Source organism: Esox lucius, chromosome 22, assembly GCF_011004845.1.
Source record: "Esox lucius isolate fEsoLuc1 chromosome 22, fEsoLuc1.pri, whole genome shotgun sequence".
Classification (NCBI taxonomy): domain Eukaryota; kingdom Metazoa; phylum Chordata; class Actinopteri; order Esociformes; family Esocidae; genus Esox; species Esox lucius.
Genome location: NC_047590.1, coordinates 4,109,665 through 4,136,470, shown reverse-complemented (window position 1 = coordinate 4,136,470; position 26,806 = coordinate 4,109,665). Strand labels below are relative to the sequence as shown.

At 45.2% G+C, this 26,806-nt stretch overlaps 1 protein-coding gene across 3 annotated transcripts in view; it reads left to right on the top strand.

Moving 5' to 3' along the window:
* The window catches only part of LOC105019997 (beta-1,3-galactosyltransferase 1), a 78,061-nt gene that overhangs the window by 35,783 nt on the left and 15,472 nt on the right, over positions 1-26,806 (top strand). Inside the window, exons 2-3 of one of the 3 annotated variants that reach the window (XM_010886609.3) lie at positions 8,954-9,003; positions 10,704-10,840. The gene's annotated coding sequence lies outside the window, so the exon portion shown is untranslated. Of the gene's footprint in view, positions 1-8,953; positions 9,004-10,703; positions 10,841-16,064; positions 16,108-26,806 lie in introns of those variants that run through there. The other 2 variants (XM_010886610.3, XM_020042121.2) reach the window with 2 other exon arrangements.

The following is a 26,806-nucleotide window of genomic DNA, read 5'->3' as shown; positions in this document are numbered from 1 at the left end:
CGGTCACGGGCTCATCCTGTTCAATCCAATCAACTCTCACTGACCACCCCCGTTTCCGACTGTTTCTCAGACACGTGTGATGAATTATCATGATAATAATGAATGTCCCAACATGGATGAGGGTCGGACATGGAAGCAGGTGACAGGGATGAGGGTCGGACATGGGAGCAGGTGACAGGGATGAGGGTCGGACATGGAAGCAGGTGACAGGGATGAGGGTCGGACATGGAAGCAGGTGACAGGGATGAGGGTCGGACATGGAAGCAGGTGACAGGGATGAGGGTCGGACATGGGAGCAGGTGACAGGGATGAGGGTCGGACATGGAAGCAGGTGACAGGGATGAGGGTCGGACATGGGAGCAGGTGACAGGGATGAGGGTCGGACATGGAAGCAGGTGACAGGGATGAGGGTCGGACATGGAAGCAGGTGACAGGGATGAGGGTCGGACATGGAAGCAGGTGACAGGGATGAGGGTCGGACATGGAAGCAGGTGACAGGGATGAGGGTAGGACATGGAAGCAGGTGACAGGGATGAGGGTCGGACATGGAAGCAGGTGACAGGGATGAGGGTCGGACATGGAAGCAGGTGACAGGGATGAGGGTCGGACATGGAAGCAGGTGACAGGGATGAGGGTCGGACATGGAACCAGGTGACAGGGATGAGGGACTGTTGCGTGTGCCGAAAAGGGAACGGAGGACTTTAACCGATGCACTAACGGAGGACTTGGATTGGGGCTTCAACAGCGGATTAAAGAGAATGAATAGGGCTTTGACTAACTGCATGGTGACGGTTGCTATGAGGAGCAGGAAAACGTCAGGGTAATGAAAAGTGTCAGTGCCGTCAGACAGACAAACACTGCATGAGCCTCTCTCGTCGCAGAAAAGGAGAGACTGATCGTTGATTGAAATGGCTTGCTGTGGGGAAGCATTGATCTCACATCAAAGCACATTAGTCAGAATGAATAGAGCCCCTGCAGAGGGAAATTATTTCCCATCTTCTGCTTCTTTGTACTCCACAATCTCAACGTAACAGATCAGGCAACCCCCAATTTGTTTTCCGATATTTTTCAATCTGTGAGTCCTGTACACAACATATTAAGAAATCCTAACTATACTTAGCGACAGGTCTGCGTCCCCAATGAGATGGAATTCTACAGTGTCTCTTTAATCGGGCAGGCTAACCCTGTCCTTCCTGCTACTCTCTCAGAACTGCGACAATTAGCCACACGGAAGAAGGAGCGTTTCCCTCACCATCGCCTAATGGCTCCAGTCTGACGGATGGTAAAGCCAGAACTTATCAGAGAGTGAAAAACTCTTGGTAACAATTGGGCATTTGGTGTCGTACGGTTGTGGAAGGGGCCAGCGAAACGGGAGGTCGGCGTGGTTGCATGCAGGAAGGCGAAGGGGCCGACAGCGAGAGGAGCGGCACACGAAGACACACGGCGCTTCAGTCCTGTCAGAGACAGAAACACAATGAGGAGAGAGGCGGAGTGAGACGGAGCTTTAGAGGAGGCGTCCGAGACAAAGAGGAGGGGAGGGAGGGCGGAGGTGTGAGAGGAGTAGAAAAATGTCAGAGGGTGGGTGAGAATGCTTCAGGAAGACCAAAGGAAATCACATCAAAGAAAGGTTGTCTCTCAACTGGCTGTGATGCGGTGCTCTGCCGTCACTGAGAGGTGAGACTCTGTAGACACAACCCAAGAAGGAGAGATATCAGGATGGATCCTTCTCATTTAGCAAGCTGGAACCATTTACTATTTTCTGTTTCTGCAGCAACCATTAGTATAGTCATGACATCCGTCATCATTATTGCGGAAGAAACACAGATGTTTGCGCTCACATTAGCCGAAACTAAAACGAATCGTCGCCTGTCATGCATCCAGGCAACTGAGCGGATCAGACCCCCAGGCCTGTTCAATTTCTGCCAGTTCCACGTTGCACCTGGCCATGCCCGTAGCTGTGACCTGCAGGTGGGAAGGCATTGTCTTTTAACAAGCCTCCAGATTGACGCCCTACATCACGCCTGACGATAACGAACCAGAAGGTTACGGACGGGAATCTAGGCCAGCCTGGCCTATTTCACCGCTGAGCGGGGAACCTCTTTTGTCACAGTGGGAAGAAAGAAGAAAGCGTGGCTGTAGGAAACTAGGGTTTCTCAGTGCAGTTCCCCAACATCCTCTGTTTTATGAAGAGAGGACAGGGTGACATGCCACACGAGGGCTTTCCATCTGTGGTGCCCCAATCCCTGTCACATCGGACTCAAGGCCACAGGCAGAGGGAGTCGCCAACAGTTTAAATGTAAAGAATCTACCTGGAGGGGAACAGTTCATCTCTGTATGTGTCAACACCAAGCGCCATGCCTCCTGATGCACTGCGCGTCGGCCGCGTTCACAGCAGAACGAATACCATATCTTGAGGTCAAAGGCATTGTTTTGCCCCAGACTTCCATCATTTCTAGAGACACAAGCTTATTTGCAGTTTTGTTGCACTGACAGAGTACAACCAACATTATTTGATAATCATTGGAAGGACAGGATTTTTGGTTGTCAGGATGATGTTGACAAAGATTTTCAGGCCAATATGTTTATGAGCTGATATGTGTATGTTTAGCAGAGTTTGTGATATACTAGCTATGGAACCCATCATTTTTGGTCTTTAACTGCATAAACTTTGAATACACATTGACTTAAGGGTAACTAGATCCCTCGCCTCGTGAGGCCACACTTCCAATCTCGTCTGGCCTCCCGGAGGTCTGGAAACTTGCCTATTAAAAAAAAGTTGCAGCTGATTCTCAGATTTTCAAAACTTAGTTCTGTTTTGAAAGATCTGTGCTCTATTCATAAATTCGAGTGAAAAGCCATTGCAAAAAGCCATTACAACTTCTCTGCTTAAATGCTGAGATTTTGGCGTGCCTTCCTTCAGGCTATGGTAAAATTAATCAAGCATGGCCTACAGTCTGCGATTTATTGAAACTGAAAATGGACAGGTCGATGATACTAATGGTTACTCCTCTGATTTCAGTAATCGAGGATCAGGTTGGTGTTCAGAACGCAAAAGAAATGGCAGCAGCAAATGCAGGTCAAAACGAGACGGAGGATGAGAAAATTCATTAGGTGAACATCTTTTGGTACATCAGGGGGTTGAGACTGTCCTGCCTTTTCTCCTCACAAAAACGCTAATTCTTTCTACCTCATCCACACATCTTTTACATTATAACATAAGATTGCAACAGGAGCCACATAGCGCTTTAGAAAATCCATCATTCAACGCTACCAGTCCTATTATATCTTCTAACGCGAGTGTGTAGTCCGGACGCAATGACGACGATTTACCTAGGAAATGTTTGTTTCTGAAAGACTGATATGGTTTACCACAAACGCGAAATACATCCACAGATTTTGATGGGGTTTCACTTAGATAGCTACTGTTGCACTGAAGGCATTATTCTCATGAGCACTTATATAAGGCCCTCCCAAGCAATGCATTTGACTGGGTTAACGTGTTCTGAGGCGTTACTGACAGAAAAAACGTAAATCCTATCGGTATTCCCCAGGCCTAGCAACATTCTAGGCCTGGTTTAAGAGGCTGCTAGATCCCTATCCACACAGATTAACTTTAACACTACAGCTTTAATGCACTTTGATCCTGTCATAACACTCAAGAGAAGGAAAATGCTTGTGATCCGAACTCGTTAGTTAGTGAATCTCCGTGTCACTGCCTAGCCTTTCCAAACAACATCAGTGCTGTTTGTATTTTACAACAGCCTTCGGGTTTCTTTCCCTTTGGTCTGTGCACAGTGGGAGTAATTTGCAGAAACTTGAGGCCTACTCGTTTGATTCTCATGTTTGTGCTTAGCAAATGGCTCAGCACCAACACGTCTAAAGATGCTCACACAATTGTTTAATGTCATCCTTCTTCCGGGACTTCCCGGGCACTAACAATGTCTGACAGGTCCTCCTTTAGGGACATTTTCCGGCTGAAGGTTAATTGTCCTGTTTCCCCCTGTGGTTTTCTGTGAATTTTACATTGCTCTCTGGTTGTTTCCAAGCAGCAGATCCACTAACACTTTGAATTCCAGACAGGCCCTCTGGCCTGTGGCTGCTACGGCGGCTGGGATCAGAAAGAGCCACACTCTGCATGGGAACACTGAAAGGGAAGATGGTGGTGCGTTAGACGGGTAGGACGGAAGGGTAGGCATTAATTCGCTTTAGACGCCGAGCTATGTGACACGGCGTCTTTCTTTTTGCACCAAGCGGATGCTCCAACTCATTATGCAGTGCACGACAGAGCCGTACGTATGTTCCAGAGGCTCTGGGACTTTTGGAGGCTCGTTTTTGACAGACCAGGACGAAGAAGTGTTTCAATCACTGGTATCTGGCTCTTGAAATAGACATTAAGACGTATGGATGTGATTGGCAATATTTAATGAATAATGGCTCATAGTCATGAAGATAAAACTCATGATGTTTTCACAAACGTTCGCTTTCAAAGTTCTTAGAAACCCCTGAAAACATCTGCAAACGACCATTGAAATAACCATACCAACACCGAGCTTTATTATATTCTAATAAAACATTGTACTTGTTATCTTATACTAATACAACTCTTGCAGTTTTCTTAATTTAATTGAGCTTATTTACAATTATTTCATGCTCAGTAAAACTAATGGTTAGTAATGGGCACCAGTACTTTTGGAGCTGACTGTAATAGAGTATTATAATTAAAGTGATGCACCGTTAGAGTTGAAGAGGATGGACAGACCGCTGACAATTTCACAGTGTTGAAAGACACCATTTTTAAGTGGAGAAGTAGAAGCACATTACGTAGCTAATTAAAACTGTTGTAGATAATTGATCCAGTTGTCAGCATGATTTCAGGTCTTGCACAGACAATCAGGTATGTGTGATAGAGCCAGGCTTCATCACCGTAGCTACAGTGAGAAAATGACCTGGTAGTTAGTATGTTGTTCAGCTGATTATTAAAGTTTGATGCAGAACCGTAGCCAGAGTTTTAGGGAGGTATGAGAGCCCATCGCTTGTCTTTCTGGAAAGTTATTCAAGAACAGCAAAAGAAATGGCACTCTAGAACTCCTGCATTCGCCCCCCTGTCTCTGACAGTCCTCCCTGTCTCTGTCAGTCCTCCCTGTCTCTGTCAGTCCTCCCCGTCTCTGCCAGTCCTCCCTGTCACTGTCAGTCCTCCCTGTCTCTGTCAGTCCTCCCTGTCACTGTCAGTCCTCCCTGTCTCTGTCAGTCCTCCCTGTCACTGTCAGTCCTCCCTGTCACTGTCAGTCCTCCCTGTCTCTGTCAGTCCTCCCTGTCACTGTCAGTCCTCCCTGTCTCTGTCAGTCCTCCCTGTCACTGTCAGTCCTCCCTGTCTCTGTCAGTCCTCCCCGTCTCTGTCAGTCCTCCCTGTCTCTGTCAGTCCTCCCTGTCTCTGTCAGTCCCATCAGCATCTTTAGAAGTTATCACTGTGTTCTTCATTTTCCATTCCAAGTTGTAAAGTAGCTTCTAATTTAGTTTTTTGACTCTCATTAGAGGTAGCAGACTTAGGTTGAATCGTCTTTGCCTTGTCGCTGCATTTTCCTTGCAATGAGATCCACGTCAGCCCTCCTGAACCCCACCTGGGTCTGGAATACCACCCAAGGAAGTAGCTTCCACTTGGGGGAACAGGTGCCCTTTTGCAGCAGCACCTTTGTGAGGAAGTCTCAAAGATCATCTTGAGTGATAAAACTCTGTCCATAAGGACTTAATTGTTTTCAGCTTTTTCCCGTGTTCTGGACTGCAGGCGGTCAGTGTGTTATTAGGCTATAAACAATTCCCATCTAGGCAATGAAAGAATACACTCCTGTTCCTCTCCTTCTAAAGTATACATACTGTACACTCCAGTTTCGGTAGCCCTCTCTGCATTATTTCATAGGGTACAAGCAGGCCAAGTTGTAAACTTTGGCAATATATATTGCCATTTATCAGTAGATCCTCCAGCACTCTTCTGCAGACAGGTGCTCTGGGTCTATTAGGAGGTAAATGATGAAGCACTTCGCTGTGAAGACTGCTGAAATTCGCAGTTTTCAGAAAAGGTTTTCATACAGTTTTTTTTTGACAATTTACAATTAAGTATTCAAAACTACATTTACACAGGTTTACTGACTGCTGTTACAGGAAAAAACAGAGGCCACGTCGGACCCACTATGAGGTTTTTAATTTCTCTGAGTCAACAGGTCAATAAGTCTACCCTATTGACCTGTGGTGACACTTTTTGTCTTCTGAGGACTGGGATGTGAAAAATGTTATGCTTTGAGACGACTGGACCTTTTAGTTTCAATGTCTCAATTTACCTTTATTCTTTAATTGGTGAATAATAAAGTGCTACAGTTTTTTCTCCTTTGCCCGCTAATGACGGTAATTATTCATCTTATGCTGATCAGCCCACAAAAAGACATGCATAATGCATTTTGAAATTGGCAACATCATTACCGCTACGGATGAATGGAGGGAACCGTGAACAGCAGCATCTTTTCTAACTTCCATGAATGCATGTCGGAGAGAGCCTCGTGGAAGGCCCAACAGGATCCCAAATAATCCACCGAGGTGGAGGCGATGGGAAGTAGATTTAAACAGTTGAAAGGATTTATTGTATACAGTGATTGAAGAAGAACGGGAAGCCATCGTCCCCAGACTGTGGTTAAATCCTGTCCTCATGTTTATATTACCGGTTTATATATTGCATGTTTATATAACCTGGTGGATTCCTGTTTATGTGCTTGCTGTGATCACTAAGGTCACTGAGTGACATGTTTAAGACAATAACTGGGATTCTCAAGGAGTTAGAAGTGACAATTTACATGCCAGGGCTGATAAACTGACAGACACACACACAGACCGAATTACAGACAGACACACATACATAAAAGAAAAAAAGAGCTTCCTTCCTGCTTGAGTCCAGAGTGGCACAATGTCCTGCAATTACCCAGAGTGCATCGTTGTGCGATTGTTGGCCGTCACAGCCTCTGACAGGGATGCAGCGTGACAAAGCTACAACCTTTTGTTGGGTTTCATTCTTTCATGAAGACCTGAAAGAGCGTACTGTCTAGTATACGGACAAATGTAGGGAGCTCGAAATCCTTTAAACCTAACAGGTATGTGTGCTTTTGTGGACTGGAAACTAGGGTTAGGCAATGTCTGGATGTATGCGTCATTCCATCGACCTGTCCAATCTGTGATAGACAAGGATATTGTTGTTTGTTATTTTTATTCATAGATGGGGTGTGTGCGATGTGCAAACACTGTGTAATTTTGGTTGGAATAACTTAATGTACAGTAAGTTAGATACTTTGGCCAGTAACTTGTGACACATGCCACAAATGTCTTCTGATTTCTAAGGAGCTGGTCCTAATGTAAAACACTTGGCAAGAATAATAAAACCATGTTGAAACTAGTTATTTTTGTATAGTCTTGCAATGTAGATTTTTGTTGCCTATACAGGGTTATGCATTCACTGGCATTCACAGCCTGCTTAAAATAATTAAATATCAGTTATATTATATTATACAAAAGTGTTCCTTTTATGTTATCTATTTGGAAGCTTTTACAATTGGAATGGTATTTATTCTTGGTCATCTGGGAAACCATTTATGACAATTGGCAAATGTCATCCGATGTGCCTGGCAATCTCCCTGAATGCAATATTGTCCATTCAAGCCAAGTTGTTCTTAAACCAGGAAAAGACAACGATATGGTGTTTCTTACAAGTAACCTTTAGCAATAGGGTGAAAAACTTCCTTATAGCATTTTTTATTTAGCTATATACAATCTAAAAATCCATCGACCTTCCTTGCGACCTCTTTCTTACTGTCTTTCTCGTTTTATGCGCCTGTCTTTCTCGTTTTGTCAACCTGTAGTTTTATCTGAAAATTGTATCCTCCAGATTCTGTTGTAAAAACAAGATTTTTTTTCCAGTGGTAGTTGACTTCCTTTTAAAAAAACAGAAATGCAATAAATTATTCAAAAGCATTACACTGTTTCATGTTTATGAAAATACCTACTATACTGTCCCTTTAATATCCTTCTAAATGGAAATGGGAACCTTCTAGTGATATACAGTATATATCATATTTACTTAATATATTAGTATTATTATTTTTAAGGTAGTGTTTCAGGCAGTTTTATTAAACAGAGAAGTAGTGAAAGTCAGAGGAGAGTTCAAATTCGAACCAACAGCAGTGGATCAGATTCGAACCAATAGCAGTGGATCAGATTTGAACCAACAGCAGTGGATCAGATTCGAACCAATAGCAGTGGATCAGATTCGAACCAACAGCAGTTGATCAGAATAGAACCAACCTCAAGCTTTGGGCTTCTTATAAGTCAACTTGAATTCGGCTTGAATTGTAAACGGTTTTGTTAAATGCTGCCACATCTGTTCTTTGTGATTAAAAAAAATACAGAATCTGCCAGCTGTTTTCATAGTGTGATTACACAATGGTTACACAAAGCCCATGTAGGAGGTTGGTTTACAGAATCAGATTTTACCTGTAACCACAATAAGAAGAGCAATCCTTTTTGCTTCCATTGTTCTCCGGGAATGTCTGAATCTCCAGTTGAAATGTAGTTAATTTATCGTTTGAGGAGCGATTCAGTAGCAGAGCTTTATTTTGCCCAGTATCGGTGTGGTTGTACCATGTACCACTGTTTTTATAGATACAGCATTGCGCAAAATCAACCCACCCTCCGTTTTTTAAACTCTGTCCAACTGTGCCCAATTACCATGTTCCTCTTTCAAGATGTTTCTCTCTCTTTGTTCACACACATTCTTTCTCTCAGTCCCTCCCATCGAATGTGTCTCGTTCTCCTATCTCCCTCTCCCTGTCTCTCAGTCTCTCTTGCATCTCCTCTTTATTTATCTATTCCTTGCACATCTCCAAACCTCACACGGTTGTGTCTGGTCTTCTGTTCACAGAGATGGAGTGACGAGGACAGGGCATTGTGGGCAGGAGCCAGCAGTGTGAGGTAAGGCTCAAGGACTCAGAGGTTTCTATTGTCATCGCCCTTCTGCTTGTTGCACGCCCCCCCTACCCCCCCCACCCCATCTCCTTGCCTGCTCACTCCAATCACACCTGATACAAAGAGCCAGATCTTTTCGCTTGTCGTCCCTATTCGCCCCTGAACTGTGAGAGAACGCGTGATCGTGTTTGCACACGCGGCTTTAAGTTGCTCTGGATTTGCGCTAATATAATTTAGATGTGAACGATAAGTGGTCTGCAGCAGCGCTAAAGCCTTGTTGATACGCCTGTAAGAGCGGAGCCGTCCGTCTTACCAACGTTTTTGGACAGCTACACAGTATGTTAAAGGTGGAACACAAAGTGATTGGAGGGAAGACGGAGCGACGCGCTCACCGCCACCGCTATGCCACGAGGTGTTTCTTAACCTGGTGCCGACCCCCACCTTATTTGCTTGAACGAGTCAGTAGTTTAGTCTTAAAACCATATTGCCCTACCTTTGAGCAGGGCCCATGTGTCTGTAACCAAAGGTAGTCCACTCCGTAGGATGTTATTTAGGATGCAGCCCTGGGGCTTGTGGGTAGGAAGGTCATCCATGTTCCATGCTGTGGAATTCACCCGCCAACGCTAACTACCCGACAACAGACTCAACAGGCATCTGCCTACCTGCTGCTTTACAGCACATTCATGTTTACAGCAGAACACATTTGCTGGACAAGGATGGATCCAATTTTCACCGCCTGCTTCTATGTAGGTCACAGCATTTCGGTGTGAGTAGGGAGAGTTCCACAAGAGACACTACGACCACTTCTCCGACCTGAAGTCCATAGAGGAAATTGCTATGCTACTTCGCTGCTGCTGCTAGCTCTACTGCCACTTCAACACCGCCCAACGATCACCGGTCTGACTGATACCCCCGGTGATATGCATTGCTTACTGTACTTTTGGGAGGTAATACACCACCACGACCCACTTTTTTAGCTCGCATAACTCCAGCACTCCAAGTCCCGTCGCGTTTCGGCATCAAGATGTCTGACAGTTAAATGAAATCCATTTGCCTCACTTTATCCAGGACTTCGTAACACACTGCTCACTGCAAGACCCTCGTAAATATTCACAGAGGCACTAATTTGTCAGAAAAGTCGGAGGATCAGGGCAGCTTTGTCAATGAGAAGACTGGTACAAAGACAGTGTAACCTATAAATTATGCGCACGGAATTAGAGCAGGTTTTATTAAAGCACCTGCTATGACACAGATTTCAGTACAGCGCCAGGTACACCACATCCATTACGGTTCGTGTATGCGCCATGAATTAGAATCGCGTCGGGCAGAATTACAATGCAGAGCTCATGGTATTCCAGCAATCTAACCCGGCTAAGGCGGTGCCTTGCAGATGCAGGTTTTAGTCTTAGCCTAATGATAACAGCATAGACGAGGACTCATGGTTGATGGGCCGGATGAATACCTAAATAATTTCCCCGGGAAAATCATCTGAAAAATGACCAGTTTATGCTACGGTTTATATGTAAATGAAACTCAAGCGGTGCCCTAACGTATCATGCTCCTCTAATGTAATGGTCTTCGGCGTGCACCCGACTCCATTTACATAGACTCCATAATAATTTATCTGCGACACCTCAGCAGGTGCTTTGTCATGTCTCCAGACCAATTTCTCAACCTCCCCCCCTGTGCATACATTATGCTTCCAGCCCATAAGTCTTCCTGGCCTGTCCGTGTGAGTCCGGAAAAGGACACAGTGATGGTCCATGGGAGCAGGCGGCAAAGCTTCCCGGGCGGTACAGTAGACGACCTGAGGTATTCTCCTGTGGGTGTTGGCTACGGACGGGTAAGCTAATGGAGTCATTGGACCCTAATCCAGAATGAACAGACACGTCCCCGGGCCCAGAGCTTTTTTTATTGATACACACCAAGTCACTGATCAATCAAACCTTAATTGCAGAAGGCCATTAGGTGATAGGCCCTGAACGCTGCCCTCTGAGGGGAAATCCATTCGGGCGGGTAGGGGTTTTTTTTTTCGGGGGAGTGGCGGCACTGCTACCGACAAGGTGACCTGTTAAATCTTTTTGAACAATGTCGACGATCAATCGGGAAAGCCGAAATTAACGACACGACAGCGTCACCGCGCCGTTTTTCCCCTCAGAATAATGAAGTTACGGAGGGTGAACGCGGGGGATGCCATTCTAACCTCCGATCCAGATCCTTCTTAGAAAGAGAAGTGCGGCCGGCTGGATTTGTCTGGTAGCGCATTTGGGACAAAACCTTACGCAGACGTCCCCAAAATAAAATGCCACCTGTCCACCCCACTCAATACAGTTCTCAACTGCAACTCACCAGATTTTAAGGACTGGGAGGTAAGATGAACCTGCCACGCAAACTCCCTCCGACCTGGCCTCAGATTTGTTGATTCCTCTGTGTGTGTGTGTGTGTGAGTGTGCAATAGTATGTATTTTGTGTGAAATCCAAGGCTGCCTTGCTTCCCTGTAACTGGGGCTGGTTGTCAGCGGGTCACGGACTAGCCAAGCCGAGACGCTCTCTGTCAGAACTATTAAGGGGCGACAGGACTCAACAGTGATTGGCCCTGGGTGCCATGATTCCACACATTCTATTCCCAAGCAACAATCTGTTTTGTATTTACTCTTGAGAGGAACAGCGGCAGAAAAAACACTTCGAATCTCCTCCATGGGAGTAACACGACATACCAGAGTGGAAAACAGGCATTTGAGAAGATTACACTGCTGTCAGACTGAATGATACAGCGAACAGATTTCAATTGGCTATTGCCCTTTTCTCAGCTCCCGGGGGCGTAAACACTAACCCCCTGCCCCCAATAAGGGTGTAGGAAAGTGGGGATGTGACACTCAATCAAAGCTTTTCGTTGTGTTTCCTGGGACGAACCTGAAAGAAAATAGAAAATTGATTTGATATTCGATTGTGATTCACCAGACTGCTGAGTAATGTTAGTTGCCCGTGGCAGCTGTAGCTTCACCTAAACTGGGCACAACCACTAAGAAGGATTTACCTGGACCTAACCAACATCTTTCCACTCAAGCGACGGAGAAATGCCCAACTCCAAAAAAAAAATCCTCAGGCTTTCGGTTAAGCCACGAATGTCGCGTGCCAATTGTCCGTGCGCCTCAAACGGCGTGGACGGTGGATGTCTGTTTGTGGAGCGGTAACAGGCGGGCCCTTTTAGCCCGCCAAGTAGCCCCTCCCACCTCTGCTGAGGTTGCCACATCATGGTACAGCGGCGCCATGGGTTGGCCTTGTGTTTCATTGCGAGGTGGTGCCTCTTAAGCAGTACCGTTTGCTGGCCCTGTTAAAGAGAAATCAATAAGCTTATAAACACATTTATCGTTTTAGGATCTCGTTGATAAATTAGGGTTGACCCTTATTGAATCAATGATATATAAATATATTGTTGTTGTTGTTGTTGTTGTTGTTGTTTTGTGGTTCTCTGTGCACATCCCTTTTTCATGTGAATAACCACAAAGCATCCCAGCAAACCTCCCAGTGTCTTTTGCACATACTGAGTGAGGTAGCAGATATTTCACCAAGCAGATTTCTGCTGAGGTAAAGTTCAGTTGATGAAAAGACCAACACATTCCTTGTTATAGAGAAACACAATAAATCACAGGCTGTAGTTCAATATTTCTGTTTTAATTTCAGGTCAGGAGCAAGACCTCAGTACAATAATATTATTATACACACCCAGTGATATCACAATATAGACAAAACAACACAATTTATGTTATACAATGAGAATTGGATCTCTACATAGAAAATGCCAGTGGTTGGTGTTACCACTGTTTAACTTGCAGTCCTGGAAAAAGTTCCTGACTATCTAACAGAAAAATTTTGTTGGACGAAAAGCAGTTACCTTACATGCTCTCAAGACTGGATACAACTGGAGATACCGTGGGCCTATTAAGAACTGGGTAAAATCGCTTTTGATTACTTTGGCCCAAACTTAGGGAAATGCCATTCAGAGTGATCTGAAGATTAATGTTTTAGTGCCTATAAGGCATTTTAAATATTGTTGTAATACAGGGCTCAGCTGTTAAAGACCTTGGTCTCAGTTGATATCTCTGTATACATAAAGGTAAATAAAATGAAACAGCCTCAGTTATTGTTTCTCTACTTTATATTCAGTTCGTTTATCATTTCATCCTCCCTGTATAAGAGGATTTACGCCAGGCATTCTGTGCCTCCGTTCTCAATCTTCAATCAGAAAAGATTTTTGTCATGAAATGGAGCTCCGCTCCGTTTTGCTCCTTTCTTGGATCACCGATAACATTGATTTTTGAACTATTACTCCCATTGATCGGTATTTCTCTCCCCAAAGCTTTTGACATTTAGGGGTCCTGCATTCTGAAGGAACTTAAAAGGCTTTTCTGAGTTCTTAAAGGAGATTCAAGATGTTTGCCACAGTTTTCCCAGAAGCAGATTCTGCGTAGGAGTGTTGTAGTATTGTATGTTGGCTGAACACAGTGTTTAGTGTACATTTATCCTGAGCAGGACTGTATGTTGTCGTGTACAGAAGAACACAAATGTAGGAACCTCATTTGATCACCCTATCACAGGAAAACCTGCCTGTATGCAGGAACTTGACATTTTTTTATCAGATTCTCACACTGTGAGACTCGCAGAAACAGTTCTGACAAACCATAATGGGGTTTTGTGTGAAATGTGGCCTTGTTTGTGATTTATTTATTTTTCTTTCAAAATGTATAATGAACATTTAGAACCCAACCATAGTCTTATACAGCAGAAACAGTTATTACAAATTAATGCACGTTACACTTGACGGAAAATGACCAATAACATGTTTATATTTAAGATATTTAAATGTTTCTATTATTATAGTGCATATAGAAGAAGTGCCTTTTGATTAACGGCCAGCCCAGTATGATCTGGCATAACCTTTATGACATTACCTTTATGACCCAATAAAACATTTTCTGTTCACGAGCTGTGCTAGCTTACATCAGCATCGAGCCACACTCATCTGTGATCTGGTATTTGTTTTGGTGTGATATCAATTAAATCGATTCAATTTTACACAGCCCTTTTCACATGAGCAGCTGTCACAATGTGCTTTTTACACATCCGTTGATTGAAAGAGCAAGCAACAACAAGAGTTTAAACATTCCCTAGTAGTGTTAAAACCTAGGAAGAAACTAAAGAGTGAAAGCAGGAATCACCAGGCAGCACCTGGATCAGCACCGCAACCTGGAGGCTTTGGGCAGGGAACAGCTGGGAGCCAATCAGGACAGGGAGTACTGAGGCGTTGTCCAATATAAAAATAAAAAGTTCATTAATTGCAATCTACATAATAATTTTATAATACCGGCTTCTTGCTGTAGAAAATGGCACTGCATTTGGGATCTAATGTAACAATATTGATGCATACTGAGAAGCCTCAGTTTAGTACAGTGACATGGTACAAGCGTGGGAGGTGTGTGTGTGTGTGTGTGTGTGTATGTGTGTGCTTGTCTCAGTGTCGAACAGAGACAGAGGCTCAAGGTCTCAGTCGGATCTGAGTTCTCTCAGGGATCCCGGGGGGACAGATGTGAATGACTAGTCCTCTTCAAACCCCCCACTCCTCACCACCCCCTACTCCTCCACCCCCCACTCCTCTCCACCCTCCACTCCTCTCCCCCCTCCACTCCTCTCCCCCCTCCACTCCTCTCCACCACCCCCCCACTCCCCCCCTCCACTCCTCTCCCCCCTCCACTCTTCTCCACCATCCACTCCTCTCCACCCCCCACTACCCCCCTCCACTCCTCTCCACCCCCCACTCCTCTCCCCCCTCCACTCCTCCCTATCCTACTCCATCCTACACTGAGAAACCACATCAGCTCTGATCTTTGCACCACACACACACACACACACACACACACAGAGTACACACCCCCACTGCACAACCACTTTGCTGTTTTACCATCTGGTCACTTGGGCTTTTCACAACCGTGTACGGTACATGGGAAGGTCACACGTGACATTCTGTCACAGCTGTCTTAACACCGGGAACGCGTGCCGACCACGTGCACAGTCACCGTCCGCACCGTCTGTTTGGTCAGGCTATTCTACGTTATTTGTTCCAGGCTGCTGTGTTGTGGGTTAGTCCTGTTAACCTCCCCTTCTGCAGAGCGCCGAAGGGCACTGTGATTGGCTGTACATCTGACGGGTTGGGTTTGTCACTGTTCTTTTTTTTTTTTCACCGTCGCACGGGGGAAGATAAAGTTTGTGCGTGTGTGTGTCACAGGGGCACGGGGAAGATAAAGTTTGTGTGTGTGTGTGTGTGTCACAGGGGCGACTGCTCGGGTGTGTGTCTGCGTGTTTGTCGGTGTGGGTTCGCTGCTGGAGACAGGATCGTCTTTCAGGGCCACCTGAAAATGCGCACTGCAGAGGAACCCCCGCCGTGAAGAAGGCTGTAATTGAAGTTGAAATGGAAAAAAAAGAGGGAGGGGGGGGAGAGGGAGAGAGAGGGAGGGAGAGAGAGGAGGGGGGGGGGGAGAGGGAGGGGGGGAGGGGGGGGAGAGAGAGGGGGGGGGGGGAGAGGGGGGAGGGGGGGAGGTCTATAGGTACCCCACAGACACTATAGAATTCTCTTTCTCTGGAGGGATAATGCAGTTTGCCTCGGCCAACTCACCTTGAGTTGATAAAACATGTATTTCCCACAGAGCCGAGGAAGAGAGAGGGAGAGAGAGGGAGAGACACTGAGAACGGGGGAGGGTGGTGGGGGGGGGGGGGGGGGGGGGGGGGCGGCTAAAGGAGAGAACATTCTGTTCCGCTTTTGGGGTTTATATGTAATATGTGTCTGTAGAACACGCCAAAATTAACTTCCGCTCCATATCGATAGGAGGGGTGAAAGGTGAAAGGGAGATGAGGGAGATGAGGGAGAGGCAGAGAGAGGAAGGTGGAGGGCGTTGGCCCGTCCGCGTCTTGGCACCCGGAGTCATTATGCATTGTTCTTCTGATGCCTCAGTGAACAGCCGAGACTTTTGTACAGCAACTGTGCCGCGTTGCCAGATCACCAAAACTGACAGGCCTGGGTGTCAGAGGCTCAGCGAACGGGAACCAGACCAGCAGGTCTGTCTTCACTCGTTCTTATACAGCCCTGCATCTGTTTGTTGTGGTTTGGCACATGTTGGGTCGGATTAATGTGGCGGGGATATCTGACCTGAAGCCTGTGGCACCTGTGAGAGGCAAAGAAATACACCGATTATTTTACTGCTTTTTTGGTGGCAAATGACCAGTGATCCGAATATGGAGCATCACGCTTTTTGCATTGCGACCTGAGAAATATATCATTTTCTAAGGTTGGTTGAGATTGTCTGTGTCAGTTTGCCTTTGGCAAATTTCAGAATACAATTCTGGGAAAACATAGTTTACAGTTTTGCAAGCGAATGCCTACCACTGAAAATTGGAAACAAATCTGTCTTTAGAACCACATTGCTCTCAACTTACATTGAGCAAACGGCAGCACTGGGTTTCACACTATCTCATCTTGAGCTATTTCGCAACGAAATAAACTAAAATAAACTCTGGGCCTTTGATTTCTTTATCTGGATGCGTGGGTGTATGTCACTTCCCCCCCCAACACCACACACACACGCCAACACGAAGGATTATCAAAACACAGTTGGGCTATGAAGTAATTTGCTCTAGGCTGGCTTTGTGCTCTGCACTATTTAGTATAGCTAACGAGCAAAGAGACGGCGAACACAGATTCATTTTTCATTTGATGCTTTTGCAGCAGGACATGCAGCTCGATTCGGACTGGAGGTGTGTCGTGCTGTAAAGTTTGAACGTAGACAGCAAGCTACTTGGTTAGCTACAGTTCCTGTTAGCATATGTAAGATAACGTCTTCCTGTGTTAGGGTTGGCTTGGCTATCAGTAGTATTAATCTGTGAACATACCTTCAGAAAGTGTTTAATAGGTGAGCATTTATTCCTATTTAGCTGAGCAATAGACTCAGAGGGATGTGTGTCAGTTCAATAATTAAACTTTAAACTACACAGAACTCTGCCACTAGATACAAGAGAGATAAAAAGAAAATAAATACTCTGGGATCCACTTCTCTGATAACATTGGAGAAAATGCCCTGGAGGCGCTTTTGATGTCTGGATCAGGTGATGGATAATCTGCTCTTTTTTTTTGTAAACATTCATCTGACACTTTGTAAGAGCCAGCTCACATTTTGAATGCAAAACTGCTTTAGTGGTTTTAGTCCCTTGTGGCTGGTTTGTAGATTGGTGTGACCACTCCTGGGTCGTGGGTTCAATTCCCACAGGGAAGCCTTGCTTTAAGGCACTCTGGATGAGAGCGTCTGCTAATTGACTCAAATGTAAATGTTTTAGTGGCCACTTTATAAATGCTCTAATGCCCATTATGGATTCTTCTTTGGAGATGGTCCTTATGACACTGTGCTTTAAAAGCTCTGCAGCTTTTTGGCATGAATTGGGTCTTTGGGTCTTTGATTTAAATCATTGATTTAATTGGGTCTTTGATTTAAATCATTCCAGTGATCCGACCATACTTGGTATGCCACAGCAATATTATCATGCTACCAAGTGATGGCCAAATGAGGCTTCATTACCGTTCTTCTAGCAGCAGAATATTATGCTAGCAGCACTAACTCAAATTGTCTTTTTCAAAATTAAAGCCATGTATACGGCAATATAGTTAACAGTCTAGTCTGTACATTTTATGTTTAATGTTTGTTCCAATATTGTTCTTGACTGTTCTTGTTTACAGACTGGATTGTTAATTATATTGACCCATAAATTTCAATTATGTCTTTCATTTTTACAAAGAAAATCTGAGGGCTGCCAGCATTACCATTTGGTCATCACTAATGCTACCTACATTTATTTGAACCTTGTTATTCTATGATTATGTTCTATATGTATATATATATATACTGTTTTCTTTTTATTCTAGATGATTCTCATCCTTGGACTCTATACTGGGAGTTGAGATAGTGTTTGTATTTTTCCGTGAGGAGCCGTGAGAGAAGAATAGGTTGTTGTGCGGGAGGGTTTTCTTTATTTCTGAATGCAAAAATGTTAAATTAACTTAATTAACTAATCAATCAACTAATCAATTAGTTAACTTTTGACAGGGTAACATTTGACAGAACGTCTACCGTATTGCATCAGCCTGTTAAATTATTCAATTTAACCACTTTCCGCTTGCCTAAAAATCACCAACGCGTGTGTATAGAGTGCAGGTGACTGCATAGTAGCATTAGCATAACTGGACAAAATAACAGCCAATGAAATTACCAGACGCCATCCCTCTTGTCCCCATGGAGACAACGGTGTGTCTTCTCGTGTGATGTCACTGTGTGTGCAGTGATGTCACTAGCTGTGCAGTGATGTCACTATCTGTGCAGTGATGTCACTGTGTGCGTTGATGTCACTGTGTGTACGGTGTAGCAACATGCAGCAATGCTTGGATGTTTGACGCATGCAGACGGCGGCCACTACAAAAGCCTTTGAGCGCATAAAGCTACACAAAGTAAGCAGAAATGTGGGATGACAGAAGCATAATTTATTTCCTGTCCCTTGGTGACATCATCCTCCGTGCCCCCCCCCCAGAGTGTACAGCATGCCAATGTTGATTCAGAGAAGTCTGTGTTGCGTCTGGAAGTCCGATGGCATCTACCTAGTCACTTTCGTGAGTGTGGTCGAGGTGTGTTAACCTGACGTATCAAGTTGTCTTCGTTATCACAATGACGCCGGGTTGTGCACGGGTCGATAGAAAAGTCTGGTAGAGGGGTGGAGACAGGCAGACAGAGGGGTGGAGACAGGCAGACAGAGAGGTGGAGACAGGCAGACAGAGAGGTGGAGACAGGCAGGCAGAGGTACATTATAGGAGCACGGAAAAAGCAAGCACGAACGAGAGTCCATTCTGAGGTGTTTCTGGCTGAAAGATCCACGTTTGAGGGTGTAAATCACAGAACTGCCGACTTTCATTCTGTTGGTAGTTTATATCTGGTGAGGTAATTTAAAAGGTTGGAGCTGGATTAATAATTGAAAATGCATCGGTGGCTCGGTTGGCGTAATGTCAGTAATGGCGTGTTGTTTTCTTGGAAATGTAATTCTGCCGTGGTGGAATAATGATTTGGAAGACCTGGTACACCGCAGCACCCACCCACACACACACTCACCCACACACACACTCACCCACACACACACACCCGCTCTCACAGCCCACACGCTTATGCCCTTCCCACTCATGGACCTCTGGACGCTGTGCAAAGTAACACAATCACGCGTAGTCCCTCACAACATACTTAAACACACATGCACATGCACTCAGCTGGTGTCACACCAATCACAGGGAAGTACCAAAGGAAGTCTTAAACTCACGCACGTACACACGGACAAACACACGCGCAGACACAGTCCTACATCTGCCCACACACACACACACACACACACATGCAGTACAAAGATGTGCCTGGAGAGCTGGTCTTCTGAAGTGCCAAATACCATAAATCACATTACAGACACGCAGTCAGAGAGAGAACCCACCGCAGTTCAGCAGTTCACCTTGGGCTCTAACCTTCCCCACATCCCTCTGGGAGACACTGGTGCAATAGTTGTTTTTTACTGTAACGCAGGCCAACCGTGACGCGTCAGCCAGAGTCCATTCACAGAGTCCATAATTGGAATGTAAGGTACACTGTTGTTCAAAGGGAACTCAGGGCTGACTTTCAGTTGCGGCCTCCAGGGAGTAAAGCGCTCCCTCGCCAGCAAGCGCAGGGCAGAGCGATGGTCCCCACTCCACTAGCCCGAATTCCCATGGCAACACAATTTGGTTAAAAATCTGTGTTTTTTTTTTTTTTGTTTTTTACTAATTGCACTGATGTCCATCCCTTGTGTTGTTGTGTTTTACTGAGAGCCACCAAACGCATAAATGCCAGAACAGGAGAGAGGTGTGAGCGATGAAATGTTTTTTGCCGGCAGTAAGCTGAAGCAATGATACACTCCGAGAAGATACCTGCCAGATCACATTTCCTCGGGCAACCAAAGTTGATGTTAAAGTCTCGCCCTTTTTTTTTGTTTTTGTTTTGTATCTCCAAGAATTGCATGACAATCTGGGCTCTCCTTTTGTCAAATCCCTTGTGGGGAGAAAGACAGTATAGCTCCGAGCTTCGCACAGCGTTATGAATGTAGCTGTGCAGCACGTCGCCAGGTCTGGACGGTTTTATTGGAACGGCCAGTAGCCTGAAGACTACAATTTCATAAAAGCACAATATTGACGCTTTTCCAAGGAAGCATCCTTGGAGGCGGCTCAGCTGAACTGACAGCGACGGCCCCAGGTGATTGGCTCAAATGAGTCAGGATCCTCTCATCTCCTGCCTCTTTATTGTCAGGGTAGTGTGTTGTTTTTGATGGCTTCAAGTTAATTAGAACTGCTCCTCCCATCAGGCAGTGGAGGCCGCACACATACTTTATATATTTTTATATTTCCACTTTATTTACCCAGGCAGGTCAGTGTGTCAACAAATACACACGCACACACACAAAACATTTACTTTCTCCTCTCCATCTCTCTTCCTCTCAACACACTCCCACTACCTTTGATAAGGTTTACGTGTCACGGTATCTGTCATCCATATATTTTGTTGTGTTCCTCTGTCTCTTAAATATTCCCTTTGATTACGCTAATGTGTGGAAGGAGCGAGTCAGAAGCTGGAGCAATCTAGTGTTCAAAGACGTGTTGAGCATCCTGTACCAAAGACATGTTGAGCATCCTGTACCTTTGCTGCTGCTTCAGCGTTGCTTAATGAGCTGCCCGCGCCGCGCTGCCCCAGTTATGTCGCTCCCATGCCCTTCCCCGCTGTCTCAACTCTGTCTGCTTTCAATTTTCCGGGTGTCATGAAAGAGCCTTAACCACCGCCTTGACGCTTGTCTTCCCTGTAGTGAAGGAGAAAGAAGTGTCGTTCCAGGATGCTCCTGAATATTCCCAGTTCTGTCGCTGAAGCAGATGACTAGCGTTCAGTGTAGAGCCTATACAAACTGTTGGTTTTGGAGAAAACTGCGGTTTCTGGTTGTGTTAATGCCCAGAACTCCCTGTGTTTTCCCTAAGCATTTCAGCACTTTGGATTTCAAATCATGATTATGCGATATAAAGCTAAAGGTCTGCACTTCACCATAGCCACTGTATTATTTAAGATCCATAGTGCTGGAATAAACTTTTGGAATCTACTGTATCTAAAGTAATTGGTGCCTTAGAAATTAAGCTGTTTTTATTTCTGGTATTTAATTCTAGGCGTTGCAGAAACGACCGCTCTGCATTGAGACAGCAAGCGCTCCGGGCCTCCATTATGTGTCCGTTACTAGCTGCTGTGTGGATAGCGCTAAATACATTTGTTTCTCCTGCAGTTCCCCTGGGAAACTGACCTCATTATATCGGTTCAGTCCAATTGGGCTCAGCATACGTCTCACTCTCATTCCACTGTGTACCGAGCGGATTAACGCTGGGAGGCTGGGGGACCGCACCACCGGGTTAATGCACGGACAGTCCTGTCAGCTGTGGCCGTTTCGCTACCCGCATATAACGCAGCAGGAAAGCACAATTAGACACTGTTTACTGTTGGCAGGAAGGCGGCGTGTCAACCAGCTGAGACTGGGTGACCCGTGTTACTAGCTTTACAATGAGGTCCTGCTGGAGGGGAATCGTCGTGCCGCTGAAGTCTGCAGACTGACAACACGACCGGAGAGTTTTGACTGGAGGAAATGGTCGCTGTGTGTGCGCGCGCGCGCTTGGCATGTGCATGCATCGTCTTCAAATAACCACTTTAAGCCTCTTTAGTGCTCAAACCACCCAATCATCTCTATCAATATTGCTCCGTGTACGGCTGAGTGGAGAAACGAGGGCTCTGAAAGAGGGCCTCCACGCAAGGCCAACAGAACCAGCAGAGAACCAATCAGAATCCACCGGCATGCAATGTTTAACTGGAGTCCAGACGGTTCTATCGGTGAGGAAAAAAGCTCTTTAAAAATGTGGTTTCATGGTTTTGACCATCTTGTCTGTTCGTGGCTACTTACATCTGCCTCCATTTTGGATCAAAAATCTGTCTTTGAGTATCTGGAGCTAAACACTTGGATATGTGTGTGTGTGTGTGTGTGTGTTCCTGTGTCCGCATCCATGCCTGTGTGTGTGAGTGTATGTTTGTGAGTGTGTGAGAAAGAGAGTGAGAGACAGAGAATGATAGAGGGAGAGAGAGCAAGAGAGAGAGAGAGAGAAGTACACATCAATGGATACAGTTGACAACAAACCAATCATGTCAGCAAAGACAACTCTGTAGACTTTTCTACCCAAAATACTTCTTTCTGGGTAAAATATATATACAATTACTTCCAGAAATGCCAACGTGGAAACGTTTTGAAAGGTTATTACGAGGACTGCGTGTCTCAGTCACAGGTCCCTCTAGCAGTAGCACATATGGTCCTTGGATGACCCTGTGACCCACACAGGGAGATGACCTTCACATTGCATCCTGGGAGGAAAGATGGGCTGGCGAGGAGAAGGAGAGGAAGACAGAGTAGGTGTGTAGGTCACTGGGGATTATGGGGTCTGGGGGAAAAAAACAGGCATCCAGTAGCCTTCGGTTTGTTGTGTTGCCAGGGGACCCGTTATCACAAATGTGCCTAGGACTGTATTCTCTCGCTGGTTTGAGCAAAAAGGATAGAAACAACATAATGAATAATAAACAATAATACTCATTTCGAAATGTGATTATAGAGCTATGTTCAGCATTCATCATAGTGTTATAATGTAGGAACTAATGGTCTTTGTTACACCAGGATATTGCTGAAGTCCTGCTGCATTTCTGCCAAGGTAGCAGAAGGCCTCTCAGTACAAAGAAATACCACTTGCCACCATGGAGAGAAGAATGAAACAAAGTGTTGCGAAGTAAAGCTTGATGAGTCGTCCTAATTGGTCCCTATTAGACCCGATAATTACCGCTGTGGTTTCCCTGTAACATGTGCCCTGACTGCACACAGATCTTTTAAAAATAGCCTGAATGCTATTAGCTCTAGGAACATTGCCAGGGCTCAGTAGCAGCACATTAATAATCGCAATAGTTTCTTTTAGTTTGGCCCAGTGACGACATCGCATTTCTAATTAATGCAAATCGGTAGCTAGTTTTGTTTTAAATATACAAATGAGTAGAGGTGTTATAACTAACTGTCTTTTCTACTTACTTTGTTTGATATATGTAATTGATCTGACAAGAAGTGTCATTAATTGTATTTGCATTGTATAATGGAAAAACCTCCCATTTGCATTTCGGCGTAGAGCAGATTCATTAGGTTGTACTCTCAGAAGGGAGTCAAAGAAATGGAATTAACATAACATTAACCACAAAAAAACTAAATTCAATACAATGGATACGGCTTTACCTATCGCAGCTACAGACTTTTTGCAAGTGAATTGGAAGTATAGCAACCAAAAGTCAGAGCACTACAGATAAGAGGAACCTCTTGGATTGGAAAGTGAAAAATAATTCCACAGACAGCGAAGGACCAAGAAAGAGAGAAAGGCATGAGGAGATGCCTGGAAGAGAAAAGACAAAGACTGAAGGGATTTAGTGAAAGCGTAATAGAGAGAGAAAGAAAGAAAGGCATAGAATTGAGAGAGTAAAACAAAGAATAGATAAAGAGTGAATGAGAGAGAGAAAGAGAGAGAGACACCAGACAGTGATAAGAGGGACTCCAAGTGAAACCGGCAGTCTCTTTAATGACTTTCTGTCTGCTAGTTCCTACTTCGTTTTGACAGCTTCCTGTCTCTTGTCCACACAGCTCCTTCTGATCATTACACTACCTGGCCCCGAGGCCCCCTGATGAACTCAACTCCCAGTAGGACACCAGACCTGTCCAATTTAAAAAATGAAAAAAGAACAACTACAAAACACAGACTGTTCTTTCTCTGGGGCCTGGGTGAGGTGCTATCTTTCCTGACTGCCTCCACATTGGTGAAACTCAACTCGACCGTTCTCTCACAGAACACACACTGTTCTCCCACAGAACAGATTCCCACAGGCAGAAATCTGTTCCCTGCCAGTGTACATTTTGTCGTTACCCTTACCTGGGGAGGGTGGCCGGATTACCAAACCGGAATGCAGGGCACAAGCCCCGCCCCCAAACATCCAGGGGGCCCCCAACTAACCTTAGTGGCCCCCCGGATGCAGATTGACCCCTGATAGAATTTACAGTTTTTCTCAGTCGTTTTGACTCAGCTGTTGAATGAGAATTTTTTTCTCTGAACAATTAGATTTTTAAGCTCACTTTATATTACTTTATATGTAAGAGATATGTAAAAATTGACATGCAAAGAAGAATTTTCTGTTTACATGTAACATATCGCTAAATGTGCATATCCTGTTTCTGTGTACTACAGAATTGTACAGTATTCACGTTTTTCAGTAGACTTTTACCACTAAAAAACTGGTTTCTAAAATGCTTGGTGTGATACACACCAGCATTCAGCTAGACAATTTTTTTTTAACAAAACAGACATTTATATATAACCAAAGTTTCCAGGTCTCTCACAATGAGGAAAAAATAACATTTAGATTTTGGTGGCACTGGCCAATTTACTGATACAATAACTAGGTTTTAAAGCAGGAATTAAATGTTTTGGGTGAGTTACTACATTCTGCAGACATGCCAAAGAGTTGTGATTTCCCATGAAACAGTTGTGACGATTGTACTTACAGTTTGGAGAATGTTAAGACTGTTTAAAAAGTGCTTTTACAGAGACACCCGGCCTTAAACCCCAAGGAGCAAACAACAGTAGTGTTGAACCCCAAGGAGCAAACAACAGTAGTGTTGAACCCCAAGGAGCAAACAACAGTAGTGTTGAACCCCAAGGAGCAAACAACAGTGGTGTTGAACCCCAAGGAGCAAACAACAGTGGTGTTGAACCCCAAGGAGCAAACAACAGTGGTGTTGAACCCCAAGGAGCAAACAACAGTGGTGTTGAACCCCAAGGAGCAAACAACAGTAGTGTTGAACACTAAGGAGCAAACAACAGTAGTGTTGAACACTAAGGAGCAAACAACAGTAGTGTTGAATCCCAAGGAGCAAACGACAGTAGTGTTGAACCCCAAGGAGCAAACGACAGTAGTGTTGAACCCCAAGGAGCAAACGACAGTAGTGTTGAACCCCAAGGAGCAAACGACAGTAGTGTTGAACCCCAAGGAGCAAACGACAGTAGTGTTGAACCCCAAGGAGCAAACAACAGTAGTGTTGAACCCCAAGGAGCAAACAACAGTAGTGTTGAACCCCAAGGAGCAAACAACAGTAGTGTTGAACCCCAAGGAGCAAACAACAGTAGTGTGGAACCCCAAGGAGCAAACAACAGTAGTGTGGAACCTTAGGGTGAAGCAGTTCCAACGCTGTCCTAACGAAGTGTCCTAGGGTGAAGAAATTCGAGTGAAGGCAAAACTCGTTACCAGCCATTAGTTGGTGAACTCAATTAGCGCTGAATTTTATTTGGACTCCTACAAAAAGTAAAAGCCAAAATGTCTACAGAGGGTTTCATCTTAAAGAAACACCAGTGTTGACATATCAGGTTACCAGTGCAGTCAAAGTTCCTGTAAGCACTGTTACCGCTGTGACGAACTCAAAGCGGTAACAAGACGAGGGGCAAACCTGAGCCGCCAATGCAACAGCCCCATGTCTCCATTACGGCTTCATGGCTTACTGCGCTGCCCTTCACTCCGGAGTGTGACAGCTGACTGCGGCCGCCTGAAGCGGAACGGCCTTCCCCTCTAATCTTAGCATTAATCGTGTCCGGCTGATATGACGGCTCCTCGCTCATCCTTTCCCATCTTATGCAAACAACTCGCGCCTGTCAAGTGTCTTTAAGATTGTCTGAGTGTTCTTTGACAGGTACCTACAGTATACGCCTGCTGGCTACTGTCTTGGTGTATTTCGAGGGGGGGTGTGTCCCCCCCTCCCCCCCGCACCAGCCGGCCAATCACTTAGCGTCCAGTTCCCAGAGACAGCCAGTCATACATAGTAAAGTCAGTACTGTATCACTGCCTGTCAACAGTGTTAAGGCAGCCTTACACAACACACAACGACACACACACATGACACACAATGAAACACAACGACGCCCAACGACATTTGGAGGGCAGTGATTAAAACCAGCGGTCAGGGATTTGAGACAGAGCTGTCACAGTGTGTTTCTCATCCATATGGTAAACCCCGTTCAGAAGACTGAAGCTGGCCAAAGGATAGTAAAATATTAATCCAGAGCCGTACAAGACATTCCACCCAGTCTGTCCTTGTTGATGGATTTTTATTCGCAGGTCTGCTTACTCTGGTGCATATGGGACTATTATGTGATAGTGGATGAACAATAATCACTGTTATATTGTTGAGCTGATTTAAACATCATCGGGGTGGGGGGCAGATTTGCCCTGAACGAGCAGTAGACTATACCTAGTTTAAACCTGCACGTGTACATCAGGATTCATTCACTTAGTGACATTCTGTTAAGCACCGATGGATGTGGCTTTCATGACATCTCAGAGATAAATACACTCCGGCTTCAGCACTGCCTTTGCATCTGATTTGCTCAGTCCATTGGATTGGATCCGAGGGTTTGTCCGCCACAAACCCAAGAGGAAATTGACTTTGCATTTGAACAGACGGCGTTCTGAGTCAAAGTGATCGCGCGCGAGCATTCAGATCACGTCACGGTGTCAGAACTCTCCCATTGAGAACACCCCCTTGCCCTCCCCCAGACTGTTGC